This window comes from Salvelinus fontinalis, chromosome 8 (assembly GCF_029448725.1).
Source record: "Salvelinus fontinalis isolate EN_2023a chromosome 8, ASM2944872v1, whole genome shotgun sequence".
Lineage (NCBI taxonomy): Eukaryota > Metazoa > Chordata > Actinopteri > Salmoniformes > Salmonidae > Salvelinus > Salvelinus fontinalis.
In genome coordinates, this window is record NC_074672.1 from 3071720 (window position 1) to 3082423 (window position 10704).

Genomic DNA, 10704 nt, shown 5'->3' on the forward strand with positions numbered 1-10704 from the left:
CAATTAAACATTTAATTTCTAACCATCTTGTTCAGGTTAAAGTAGAATTCCTCAGGCTACTGTCCTTTAAAAGGTCACGGATCTCACAAAGGAGATATAGGACACTTTTTTGAAATTCTGAAACAAATTAGTTTTACATTTGTTCACTTCTAAACATAACCACATTTTTTTTACAATTAAAAATTGTTTCGAAAAAAAAGTGTCATACTTACTTCCAGCATAGGAAAAAAGGGTCTGAGCCTTTGCAGCGCTTTGGTGAGGGGATCTCTCATCTGAAGAGGAATAAGTAGACCTCGGTCTCCCACCTGACCTACTCTATCCCTGGAGCATGAAGGCCCAAGATTCTCTGCAGTAAAATATTGGACAGCATCATGGCAATTCTTGGTACAATTAGAATACCTTTCCCAAATACATCAATCAAGAATGAGAATAAAGGGGTTGTGTATGTTGTGAAGCGTCCTCCTCACTATAATAGCTTGGTGGCTTGCACAGAGTTTTAGTTTGCCATTTCCCTTCACTACCAATAGTTGGTGGCTTCTGGGGTGTTTTATCCTTATGCTTCTTAGTGTCACTAGCACAGGTTTTCTGATGCTTTGGAGCAGATATTAGTAGGAGCTTGGGTAGGCCTGAAAAAGAACACATGCAAGTGTAAAATAACAGGGATGTAAAGAAATGTGTGCACAAAATTTGAGAGGAATAAGCTTTTTGTGCGTATGGAACATCTCTGGGATATTTTATTTCAGCTCATGAAAAATGGGACCAACACTTTACATGTTGCGTTTATATTTATGTTCAGTATAAGTGGAGTGTCTCCGATTCAGGTATAGAATAATATGAAATGCTCTGAGACCAGGTTGTGTGAAAGGACCAGTGGTTCACCAATCAGGGCCTTGATGCGCTGGTCAACAGTAACAAGGGGAGAAGTGTAATAAACTAGGGTGCGCGTGCCCTGGGTACAGCAAACGTTCATTTGCGACCATCAGGTGATGTCCCCGGGACAAACCGGGAACTCGACAAAACATCCCAAGAACGTTCAGGGGACCATGACACAACGTCCTGACGACTTTAGGCGACCTTTTCGTGATGTCCAAACTACTCATTATTGTTTGCAGGAAACATGGAGTGATTCTGTCTGGGTTGAGGCTACGTTCCCACTAGGCACACATTTGTAGATTTAAACAGATCAGTTAAAAGTAATATGGTAAAAGGTCCTCCCAGTTCAGTGGCTAGGGTTTAGGGCGGGGTTTCCCAAACTCATCAAGCTTCGATAATTTGAATCAGCTGTGTAGTGCTAGGGGGGAATATAACATGCACCGTGTCCCTGGTCTGTCATTGAAAGAGGTGTTCCTAATGTTTTGTACACACACTGTATATTTCTTGTTTAGTCATACAAAAGTAATGTGTGTTACATTGAGGGAGTTTAAAATGCATTCTGTCATTACTAAATGTGTATTGTGATATTTTTAACAAAGAAAACACTTGATTAATAAATGACTTAATCAGTCCTCTTCCTCAAATGAAGGGGATGATGGGAATCTGATTTAATTGGTCCTCAACTCACAGCTCAGTCACTTCATTCAGGGTAAGTGGAGTTAACCGTGAGTTAGCCTGCCCCGGAGCAGGTTAGTTCTGTAGGATTAATTGCTGTAGAAATGTACCTGGCTCAAAGGTGAGCCACTTTCGTATGACCGATTATCCCTAGTTGAACTCAAAGTTGACACAAGTTACCGTGCTAACTCCTCAAATCAGTTTTTAGGGTCAGTAGCGGTGCGTGGGTAAAATCACGGAGGAAGCCAAGCCAGGAAAAAAGCCATATTACAACCTATGTGTTGTGGTAAATATGTTGTTTGCTTTATAACCTGTTAGTTTATAACCCTTGCCACGTGATATATAGGCTAAGGCTGAGACAATAAGAAGACACAGTAGCAGAATAAATTTGACTACACCTTTGTTTCATCACAAAGCCGGAGAGCAACATCTGACCACTGAAGTCCACAGTTACGGACCTACTACAGCATGGTCAAGCAAGTTCATGTTTCTGACAATCTGCAAACAATAACAAAGCCATCACACCGCCACCGACATGCAATAAAACAGTGTAATTGTCCAATACAATAGGTGTGTTGTTCATTAGGTCAGTAAAGTGAAATATGGTGCAAAGAAAGATTATCTTTATACAACTTTGGTTAATCCTGGTAAGAATTTGATTCCATAATTCTGAGAAAGTGTGCTTGAAAAAAGGCAGTCGCTCATACGGTGTATGTGTTGAATGTAGAGATAGAGAAAGACGCGTATTTGACGAAGATGAGGGGGAAGAGCCGAGAGAGGAGGGATGTGGGACCCGGATGCTAATGCAAATGAGGCAAAGGAAGAGGAGAGAGAATATATCGATTTACGGCAAGAAAAGCAAAGGACTTTAAACAGGGAGGCCCTCTCGCGCAACGTCTGCAATTAATTATCATATAGCAAGCCACTGCCACGTAACTAACTGTCTGTAGGTACGATCCATTTTCGTGAACGAGGTGGTGTATCTCATAATCTGGCCGGTGACTGTGTATGTTTTGTGACTGTGTTATGAATGCATAATGCTTATATTAAAAGGGTGAACATGTGACTCTCTCAGGCTTGGTGAAGCTTGGAGTTCACTGCATTACAGGACAGAAGGTAGCCATCAAAATAGTCAACAGGGAGAAGCTGTCAGAGTCAGTTCTGATGAAGGTAAGACAATGATGATAATAATAATGATGAAAATAAGGATATCCCAGTATGATGCCTACTTTTCTAGACCGACAATTTCGTGATTAACTGTCTGTTTGCAATACTTACAATAGCAATATAACTGTAATGCGATGTACATAGTAAAGACAATTTGCAATAGTAATAGTAATAGATTTCTCACTCTGTAACAAGACACGTTTCATCAAGTATGCATTAAGAGTGAACACTGGAATGTAAATTCCTCTCAAATTACAATTTGTATATCTTTCTCTTCCCCCCCTCTCTATGTATATTCCCCTCTCTCTTTCTATCCCCATCTCTTCTCTCTCTCCCTATACCCCCCTCTCTATCCCCACCCCTCTCTTTCTCCCGCTCTGTCTAGGTGGAGAGGGAGATTGAGCATCCGCATGTGTTGAAGCTGCATGACGTTTACGAGAATGACACATACCTGTGAGTTCGTTCATTGTACATTCAGGAGCGACCCTCTGTTCTGCCTGTACCCTATAGCTCTAGACCCGTGGGTGTAATTACACTATCCTCAGGTTAGGATTCAACCCACTTGAAATGCTTTCTCAATTCCTCTCTCTCTCTCTCTCTCTCCCCAACCTTCACCCCTTTCATTGTATTTCTTCCGCTCACCCCTCTTTCTCCCCGTCTATATCACCCATCACTCTCTCTCTCTCTTTCTGTCTATCACCCATCTCTCCCTCTCTGTCTCGCTCTCTCTCTCTCTCGCCCCCTCCCTGTAGGTACCTGGTGTTAGAGCACGTGTCAGGTGGGGAGCTATTTGACTATCTGGTGAAGAAAGGTAGGCTGACACCTAAAGAGGCCAGGAAGTTCTTCCGACACATCATATCGGCCCTGGACTTCTGTCACAGTCATTCTATCTGGTAAACGACTATATTCATGAGCAAAACCATTGTGACTGTGAGTGGCCTGCGTGGTCGAGCGGTTAGAGCTGCTGACTCTGGCTCACATTATGCCAGAGTTGGCATGGTTTTGAATCCGGCCAACTGCTCTTTGACTCATCCACCCGCTACCTCCTTTCATGTCTTTCCTCTACAACACTGTAGAAAAATCACCAATGACTTTTTAATATCTTAACCTGTCTGATATCACAAATGTATGCGATATGACGAAATAAAATCACATTCAGACACACACACACACACACACACACACAGACAAATGCATGAAAGCAATTGATTTATTATCGATAACATCTCACATTCTCTTGTACTTTTGATTTACGCCGTAAAAGAAGGGTTGTAATTCCACCATGGAAAACACAGGGCCATCAGACACCAGTCCAGTTCCACTCCTCACCAGCATTATTTCCTTTGATCATTTGAACAGGGCGAGGGAGCACAAAGCACACACAAGCTGCATTCAGTAACAATATTCTTATTTGTCTTATGCATAAAAGGCAGTTGCTCCCTGACAACACAAGGAACTTTGATTGTATTAAAAGGGCAGGGGAGACTAGCCCATAGAAGCGGCATTTAGTCAATTCAGCATCAAATGCTTACTACAAGGCAGTGTTGCTGATGAAATAATGCCAGAGCACACCCTAGTGGACAAAATGCTTACAGCACCTGGTATTCCCAGGCAGTCTCCCATCCAAGTACTAACCAGGCCCAACCCTGCTTAGCTTCCGAGATCAGACGAGATCGGGCGAATCCAGGCTGGTATGGCCGTAAGCAAATGACTAACTCTTGGTACACCATATAAAGTCAAAGTGAGTCTGATAAACAGACATTTTCACCAATTAGATAAGCAGCCTGAACTTTGGGTCACTCAGTAAGTGGAAGAAATTACATATACTGTAGCCATCACTTTTTAGCACAGATAGTTGGATGAAATACAAACCAACCTTGCTAACATTTCAAAGCGAGGGCACATATTTCAGCCTTGTGGGAAAAAACGGACAAATACAATGACTTCTGACAAATACATCATTAGCAACAGTTTCCCATGCAGCTATCCTACTAGCCAGAATAAATACACAAAATCTCTGAATGTTGAAAACCTATTGCATTGTTCTGTGTCAAGGAGGAGCGCATGTATGGACAATTTCATATTGTAAGCGCATGGGCGTATGACACATCATGACCATGGGGGTTAGAGCGGCTTCTCAACTATCTCTTGATTGAAGTACCAGCGTGGCATAAATACCATGCTGCATTTCGCAACATGATGTTTCCACAAAATGTCAACAATGTTTGGCTACAAACAAATGTTTCTACCTTTCAATTGGTCCACAAAGTGTCTTTCACAACTGACTTCAAAGATCTCCATAAGCACGGGCAATTGGCTCAAGTCATCCTCAAGCAACAGTTTGTCATTAAACAAGACATCAGGGGAGCACGCGGACGCAGTCCCCCACTACCATAAATTATGCAATCGAGATTTCCACATTTGGGAAATTCACAGGGGTCAGCATAGCTGGCGTGCAATGGCTAAGCCTCGCCCTGGGTGAACCGCCTTTCTTGATCACGGTATCTCCCTTGCCAGGTAAGTATGAGTTATAGTCATCGGTGGAGGGCAAGTGTCTCCAGTGCCAACATTTTCGGCTACTGGTAACCACTTTGTGTTCCGATAATATCACATCACATCGACCTGCGTTAAATGCCGTTTAGGAATGCACTTGCAGACAGAGTGGTGAAAAAGTAGTTCATTTTGTTTACTAGATTATATCAGTGAACCACTAGATTCCCATCATGCAACACTGTAGAAAAATCACCAATGACTTTTTAATATCTTAACCTGTCTGATATCACAAATGTATGCGATATGACGAAATAAAATCACATTCAGACACACACACACACACACACACACACAGACAAATGCATGAAAGCAATTGATTTATTATCGATAACATCTCACATTCTCTTGTACTTTTGATTTACGCCGTAAAAGAAGGGTTGTAATTCCACCATGGAAAACACAGGGCCATCAGACACCAGTCCAGTTCCACTCCTCACCAGCATTATTTCCTTTGATCATTTGAACAGGGCGAGGGAGCACAAAGCACACACAAGCTGCATTCAGTAACAATATTCTTATTTGTCTTATGCATAAAAGGCAGTTGCTCCCTGACAACACAAGGAACTTTGATTGTATTAAAAGGGCAGGGGAGACTAGCCCATAGAAGCGGCATTTAGTCAATTCAGCATCAAATGCTTACCACAAGGCAGTGTTGCTGATGAAATAATGCCAGAGCACACCCTAGTGGACAAAATGCTTACAGCACCTGGTATTCCCAGGCAGTGTCCCATCCAAGTACTAACCAGGCCCAACCCTGCTTAGCTTCCGAGATCAGACGAGATCGGGCGTATCCAGGCTGGTATGGCCGTAAGCAAATGACTAACTCTTGGTACACCATATAAAGTCAAAGTGAGTCTGATAAACAGACATTTTCACCAATTAGATAAGCAGCCTGAACTTTGGGTCACTCAGTAAGTGGAAGAAATTACATATACTGTAGCCATCACTTTTTAGCACAGATAGTTGGATGAAATACAAACCAACCTTGCTAACATTTCAAAGCGAGGGCACATATTTCAGCCTTGTGGGAAAAAACGGACAAATACAATGACTTCTGACAAATACATCATTAGCAACAGTTTCCCATGCAGCTATCCTACTAGCCAGAATAAATACACAAAATCTCTGAATGTTGAAAACCTATTGCATTGTTCTGTGTCAAGGAGGAGCGCATGTATGGACAATTTCATATTGTAAGCGCAAGGGCGTATGACACATCATGACCATGGGGGTTAGAGCGGCTTCTCAACTATCTCTTGATTGAAGTACCAGCGTGGCATAAATACCATGCTGCATTTCGCAACATGATGTTTCCACAAAATGTCAACAATGTTTGGCTACAAACAAATGTTTCTACCTTTCAATTGGTCCACAAAGTGTCTTTCACAACTGACTTCAAAGATCTCCATAAGCACGGGCAATTGGCTCAAGTCATCCTCAAGCAACAGTTTGTCATTAAACAAGACATCAGGGGAGCACGCGGACGCAGTCCCCCACTACCATAAATTATGCAATCGAGATTTCCACATTTGGGAAATTCACAGGGGTCAGCATAGCTGGCGTGCAATGGCTAAGCCTCGCCCTGGGTGAACCGCCTTTCTTGATCACGGTATCTCCCTTGCCAGGTAAGTATGAGTTATAGTCATCGGTGGAGGGCAAGTGTCTCCAGTGCCAACATTTTCGGCTACTGGTAACCACTTTGTGTTCCGATAATATCACATCACATCGACCTGCGTTAAATGCCGTTTAGGAATGCACTTGCAGACAGAGTGGTGAAAAAGTAGTTCATTTTGTTTACTAGATTATATCAGTGAACCACTAGATTCCCATCATGCAACACTGTAGAAAAATCACCAATGACTTTTTAATATCTTAACCTGTCTGATATCACAAATGTATGCGATATGACGAAATAAAATCACATTCAGACACACACACACACACACACACACACACAGACAAATGCATGAAAGCAATTGATTTATTATCGATAACATCTCACATTCTCTTGTACTTTTGATTTACGCCGTAAAAGAAGGGTTGTAATTCCACCATGGAAAACACAGGGCCATCAGACACCAGTCCAGTTCCACTCCTCACCAGCATTATTTCCTTTGATCATTTGAATAGGGCGAGGGAGCACAAAGCACACACAAGCTGCATTCAGTAACAATATTCTTATTTGTCTTATGCATAAAAGGCAGTTGCTCCCTGACAACACAAGGAACTTTGATTGTATTAAAAGGGCAGGGGAGACTAGCCCATAGAAGCGGCATTTAGTCAATTCAGCATCAAATGCTTACTACAAGGCAGTGTTGCTGATGAAATAATGCCAGAGCACACCCTAGTGGACAAAATGCTTACAGCACCTGGTATTCCCAGGCAGTCTCCCATCCAAGTACTAACCAGGCCCAACCCTGCTTAGCTTCCGAGATCAGACGAGATCGGGCGTATCCAGGCTGGTATGGCCATAAGCAAATGACTAACTCTTGGTACACCATATAAAGTCAAAGTGAGTCTGATAAACAGACATTTTCACCAATTAGATAAGCAGCCTGAACTTTGGGTCACTCAGTAAGTGGAAGAAATTACATATACTGTAGCCATCACTTTTTAGCACAGATAGTTGGATGAAATACAAACCAACCTTGCTAACATTTCAAAGCGAGGGCACATATTTCAGCCTTGTGGGAAAAAACGGACAAATACAATGACTTCTGACAAATACATCATTAGCAACAGTTTCCCATGCAGCTATCCTACTAGCCAGAATAAATACACAAAATCTCTGAATGTTGAAAACCTATTGCATTGTTCTGTGTCAAGGAGGAGCGCATGTATGGACAATTTCATATTGTAAGCGCAAGGGCGTATGACACATCATGACCATGGGGGTTAGAGCGGCTTCTCAACTATCTCTTGATTGAAGTACCAGCGTGGCATAAATACCATGCTGCATTTCGCAACATGATGTTTCCACAAAATGTCAACAATGTTTGGCTACAAACAAATGTTTCTACCTTTCAATTGGTCCACAAAGTGTCTTTCACAACTGACTTCAAAGATCTCCATAAGCACGGGCAATTGGCTCAAGTCATCCTCAAGCAACAGTTTGTCATTAAACAAGACATCAGGGGAGCACGCGGACGCAGTCCCCCACTACCATAAATTATGCAATCGAGATTTCCACATTTGGGAAATTCACAGGGGTCAGCATAGCTGGCGTGCAATGGCTAAGCCTCGCCCTGGGTGAACCGCCTTTCTTGATCACGGTATCTCCCTTGCCAGGTAAGTATGAGTTATAGTCATCGGTGGAGGGCAAGTGTCTCCAGTGCCAACATTTTCGGCTACTGGTAACCACTTTGTGTTCCGATAATATCACATCACATCGACCTGCGTTAAATGCCGTTTAGGAATGCACTTGCAGACAGAGTGGTGAAAAAGTAGTTCATTTTGTTTACTAGATTATATCAGTGAACCACTAGATTCCCATCATGCAACACTGTAGAAAAATCACCAATGACTTTTTAATATCTTAACCTGTCTGATATCACAAATGTATGCGATATGACGAAATAAAATCACATTCAGACACACACACACACACACACACACACAGACAAATGCATGAAAGCAATTGATTTATTATCGATAACATCTCACATTCTCTTGTACTTTTGATTTACGCCGTAAAAGAAGGGTTGTAATTCCACCATGGAAAACACAGGGCCATCAGACACCAGTCCAGTTCCACTCCTCACCAGCATTATTTCCTTTGATCATTTGAATAGGGCGAGGGAGCACAAAGCACACACAAGCTGCATTCAGTAACAATATTCTTATTTGTCTTATGCATAAAAGGCAGTTGCTCCCTGACAACACAAGGAACTTTGATTGTATTAAAAGGGCAGGGGAGACTAGCCCATAGAAGCGGCATTTAGTCAATTCAGCATCAAATGCTTACTACAAGGCAGTGTTGCTGATGAAATAATGCCAGAGCACACCCTAGTGGACAAAATGCTTACAGCACCTGGTATTCCCAGGCAGTCTCCCATCCAAGTACTAACCAGGCCCAACCCTGCTTCGCTTCCGAGATCAGACGAGATCGGGCGTATCCAGGCTGGTATGGCCGTAAGCAAATGACTAACTCTTGGTACACCATATAAAGTCAAAGTGAGTCTGATAAACAGACATTTTCACCAATTAGATAAGCAGCCTGAACTTTGGGTCACTCAGTAAGTGGAAGAAATTACATATACTGTAGCCATCACTTTTTAGCACAGATAGTTGGATGAAATACAAACCAACCTTGCTAACATTTCAAAGCGAGGGCACATATTTCAGCCTTGTGGGAAAAAACGGACAAATACAATGACTTCTGACAAATACATCATTAGCAACAGTTTCCCATGCAGCTATCCTACTAGCCAGAATAAATACACAAAATCTCTGAATGTTGAAAACCTATTGCATTGTTCTGTGTCAAGGAGGAGCGCATGTATGGACAATTTCATATTGTAAGCGCATGGGCGTATGACACATCATGACCATGGGGGTTAGAGCGGCTTCTCAACTATCTCTTGATTGAAGTACCAGCGTGGCATAAATACCATGCTGCATTTCGCAACATGATGTTTCCACAAAATGTCAACAATGTTTGGCTACAAACAAATGTTTCTACCTTTCAATTGGTCCACAAAGTGTCTTTCACAACTGACTTCAAAGATCTCCATAAGCACGGGCAATTGGCTCAAGTCATCCTCAAGCAACAGTTTGTCATTAAACAAGACATCAGGGGAGCACGCGGACGCAGTCCCCCACTACCATAAATTATGCAATCGAGATTTCCACATTTGGGAAATTCACAGGGGTCAGCATAGCTGGCGTGCAATGGCTAAGCCTCGCCCTGGGTGAACCGCCTTTCTTGATCACGGTATCTCCCTTGCCAGGTAAGTATGAGTTATAGTCATCGGTGGAGGGCAAGTGTCTCCAGTGCCAACATTTTCGGCTACTGGTAACCACTTTGTGTTCCGATAATATCACATCACATCGACCTGCGTTAAATGCCGTTTAGGAATGCACTTGCAGACAGAGTGGTGAAAAAGTAGTTCATTTTGTTTACTAGATTATATCAGTGAACCACTAGATTCCCATCATGCAACACTGTAGAAAAATCACCAATGACTTTTTAATATCTTAACCTGTCTGATATCACAAATGTATGCGATATGACGAAATAAAATCACATTCAGACACACACACACACACACACACACACAGACAAATGCATGAAAGCAATTGATTTATTATCGATAACATCTCACATTCTCTTGTACTTTTGATTTACGCCGTAAAAGAAGGGTTGTAATTCCACCATGGAAAACACAGGGCCATCAGACACCAGTCCAGTTCCACTCCTCACCAGCATTATTTCCT

At 42.3% G+C, this 10704-nt stretch overlaps 8 non-coding genes across 8 annotated transcripts; all 8 read right to left on the bottom strand.

Moving 5' to 3' along the window:
• Nucleotides 1-4301: 4301 nt before the first annotated feature.
• On the bottom strand, nucleotides 4302-4420 carry LOC129861564 (5S ribosomal RNA). The gene has a single exon (XR_008760636.1). It is a non-coding gene; the product is annotated as a 5S ribosomal RNA (ribosomal RNA).
• Nucleotides 4421-5075: 655 nt separating this feature from the next.
• LOC129861586 (U1 spliceosomal RNA) lies at nucleotides 5076-5240 on the bottom strand. Its single transcript, XR_008760654.1, has one exon. It is a non-coding gene; the product is annotated as a U1 spliceosomal RNA (small nuclear RNA).
• A 722-nt stretch (nucleotides 5241-5962) lies between these two features.
• On the bottom strand, nucleotides 5963-6081 carry LOC129861568 (5S ribosomal RNA). The gene has a single exon (XR_008760640.1). It is a non-coding gene; the product is annotated as a 5S ribosomal RNA (ribosomal RNA).
• A 655-nt stretch (nucleotides 6082-6736) lies between these two features.
• Nucleotides 6737-6901, bottom strand: LOC129861587 (U1 spliceosomal RNA). The gene has a single exon (XR_008760655.1). It is a non-coding gene; the product is annotated as a U1 spliceosomal RNA (small nuclear RNA).
• Nucleotides 6902-7625: 724 nt separating this feature from the next.
• Nucleotides 7626-7744, bottom strand: LOC129861559 (5S ribosomal RNA). Its single transcript, XR_008760631.1, has one exon. It is a non-coding gene; the product is annotated as a 5S ribosomal RNA (ribosomal RNA).
• Nucleotides 7745-8399: 655 nt separating this feature from the next.
• Nucleotides 8400-8564, bottom strand: LOC129861589 (U1 spliceosomal RNA). Its single transcript, XR_008760656.1, has one exon. It is a non-coding gene; the product is annotated as a U1 spliceosomal RNA (small nuclear RNA).
• A 722-nt stretch (nucleotides 8565-9286) lies between these two features.
• LOC129861565 (5S ribosomal RNA) lies at nucleotides 9287-9405 on the bottom strand. Its single transcript, XR_008760637.1, has one exon. It is a non-coding gene; the product is annotated as a 5S ribosomal RNA (ribosomal RNA).
• A 655-nt stretch (nucleotides 9406-10060) lies between these two features.
• LOC129861591 (U1 spliceosomal RNA) lies at nucleotides 10061-10225 on the bottom strand. Its single transcript, XR_008760658.1, has one exon. It is a non-coding gene; the product is annotated as a U1 spliceosomal RNA (small nuclear RNA).
• Nucleotides 10226-10704: the final 479 nt, after the last annotated feature.